A 370-nucleotide genomic window follows, 5' to 3' on the forward strand; every position below is an offset into this window, starting at 1 on the left:
TAGTTTTACTCCTTATGTTGATGTTTGTTCTATTATCCTTTGTAGGGCTGGATTTGTGGAAAGATATTATGTAAATTTTGTTCTGTTATGGAATATATTGTTTTCTCCATCGATGGTAATTGAGAGTTTTGCTGGGCATAGTAGTCTGGGCTGGCATTTGTGTTCTTGTCGAGTCTGTATGACATCTGCCCAGGATCTTCTAGCTTTCATAGTCTCTGGTGAGAAATCTGATATAATTCTGATAGGCCTGCCTTTATATGTTACTTGTCTTCTTTCCCTTACTGCTTTTAAAATTCTTTCTTTGTTTAGTGCATTGGATGTTTTGATTATTATGTGACGGGAGGAATTTCTTTTCTGGTCCAGTCTATTT

Source organism: Mastomys coucha, unplaced genomic scaffold (genome assembly GCF_008632895.1).
Source record: "Mastomys coucha isolate ucsf_1 unplaced genomic scaffold, UCSF_Mcou_1 pScaffold21, whole genome shotgun sequence".
Taxonomy (NCBI): domain Eukaryota; kingdom Metazoa; phylum Chordata; class Mammalia; order Rodentia; family Muridae; genus Mastomys; species Mastomys coucha.